Source organism: Ochotona princeps, chromosome 10 (assembly GCF_030435755.1).
Source record: "Ochotona princeps isolate mOchPri1 chromosome 10, mOchPri1.hap1, whole genome shotgun sequence".
In the NCBI taxonomy this organism is placed as follows: domain Eukaryota; kingdom Metazoa; phylum Chordata; class Mammalia; order Lagomorpha; family Ochotonidae; genus Ochotona; species Ochotona princeps.
In genome coordinates this window covers 39,978,079-39,980,242 of record NC_080841.1, presented here as the reverse complement: position 1 = coordinate 39,980,242, position 2,164 = coordinate 39,978,079, and the positions used below count along the sequence as shown (strand labels likewise).

At 48.4% G+C, this 2,164-nt stretch overlaps 1 long non-coding RNA gene across 1 annotated transcript; it reads right to left on the bottom strand.

The window, feature by feature from the left end:
* Nucleotides 1–279: 279 nt before the first annotated feature.
* LOC131481324 (uncharacterized) lies at nt 280–1,523 on the bottom strand. The gene is made up of 2 exons (XR_009246231.1): nt 1,341–1,523; nt 280–520 (listed from the first exon to the last, which is right to left on the bottom strand). It is a non-coding gene; the product is annotated as an uncharacterized LOC131481324 (long non-coding RNA).
* Between the last annotated feature and the right edge of the window lie 641 nt (nt 1,524–2,164).

Here is a 2,164-nt window from a genome sequence, read left to right as displayed (position 1 = left end):
TCCTGAAATCTGTGTTCCTGGCTCCCTTCCCACTCCCTGGTGGCCTCTTCAGCCTATTCTCCTTTCCCCCTCCCAGTTTTGGCACCTGGGCACTCACAGCATGATGATGCCAGAGCCCTACCCTGCCCCTGTCAGCATCCCTTGCTGCTATCTCAGGGTTTCTGTTTCATCCAGGGTTGCTCCTGCTTGCACCAGATAAGACAGTCAAACTTCCTTTGACCATGATTACAACACAAGATCACCATGATTCCTCCAGCTCTCAGTATGGATCAACATTGATCGATTAAGCATATTTGTTTAATGTAATTACTTCATTAATACCCAGAACTGTGGGCCCATTTTGCTGGGATAACTGCTCAACTTATTATTTTATCTGATTGATTCCTGTCAGATTTGCACCCTCAGGTCTTATCTTCCCTTAATGTAGCGTCCAAACCCAACAGGCGCAGTCTTGGGGAACACCCAGACTGGAGGGGGGTCCACATCTCATCCTTTGTAGTAGTCAGACTTCTCCCTCTCTCTGAAAGAGGGCACCCATGATATTATAACTCTAAATGACAAGGAAAATAGGACATAAAGGAATAAAACCATATTTTCTACATGTAATTGGCAAGAAATTGTCCTCAATTATCAAGCTAGAATCTACTTATGCTCTAGGCCAAGCACTGTGCTGAGGACCTTTCTTGGCAGATTTATAAACTCTTTGGGACAATCTTCCCAGATCTGGGATGATGATGACAATGGGGATGGTAGTGATGATGATGATGGTAATGAAGAAGATGAGAATGAGTGTCACACACCAGTCCTATTCACACTGGGAAAATGACCTCTCTAAGGTCACAGCTAGCACATGGTCATCTTGGCCAGGTTCGGGGTTCTTCCACCTCTTGCTGAATGTCTTACAGTCGTGACCTTGTGTGGAGTACAGCCCTGTCCTGGATGCGATTCTGAATGATGTTATCCACATCATCTGGATTTCACGGATAGGAACATGGAGTCAGGGCAAGGCGGGAAAGATGCCCCACTGCTGGTTCCTGAAGCAGTGACATTATCGTCAGGGAATGATGGAGGGAGAATGCCTTGTCTGTGAATTGTGAAGATCTGCCTGCCCCCACTTCCTGCTAGAAGGTTCTGACCCCTTGTGTCTGGAGAGCTCTCCCTCTCCTCCCATCTAAGACAAAGACCACTGTTCTGGGAAAGCCCCTCCTGCCCCTGAGCTGTGTTAGCCCTGTTGGAGGATTACACATATGGTATGCATGTATTGCCGGGTGACCTTGTCCAGGCCCTTCTTCCCCTTTCTCTCTGGAATACACTGGGGTAACTGCGTAGGACATTCCTACCAGACATCTTGATTCTTCCGGGGCAGAAGTGAAGGGTGACACACAAAAACAGAAACTCTACCTTCTAGAATCAATACAGCATGAATCCAGCAATTACCAGGTGCCTTTCCCCCTGTCCCCCATGCGTTGCAACAGTGAGAAACTATGGCATGAAATCAAGGTCAGATGGTATCCAAGGAGTGTGTGGGTGGATAGGGCAGAGGGAAGGGTGGTTTTCCAAAGGACTGTAGGGATGGAAAGTGGGTTTCAGAGGGAGCAGGGGACAGGGGGCAGGGACTGCCACGGATTCAGTGCCTGTCATCAGTGCGGTCTGTGGATGACTTTATGCCATGAAATGGATTAGTTGAAGACCACTATAAACAAAAAGATCACACTACCTTACTTGCACTCATAGTCCTATATAGGGGAAGAGGGTGGTGTGCAGCACCCTTGCTGCACCCTTGCTGTACCCTCCCCTCCTTCCCTGTTGTTCAGAGACCTCCCTTGCCCAAGAATTGTGATTTCTGTATTCCGGGTCTTGGCTGCTCCATCACAGTCAAGGTGCATGTGTTGGGTCCTGTCATGCATGTGGCTTTCATTCGTCATGTGTGATGCAGCAGGAATGGAACGGTAATGCTCACTGCTCTGGATAATTCCCAGCCTGTGCTAGGAAAGCTTGGGGGCTAACCTGGTAGAAAAAGGGGTGCTGTCTGCTCCCATAGACACAAGCAGGTCCAAAGCCAAAGCAAAAGGCAGCTTCTGATTCTTCCCCTACTAGTGCTTCTGGAAAACACCCATAAGCTTCCTAAAATGGCTTTCTGGTTGGAGAGGCAGGAAGAACATGG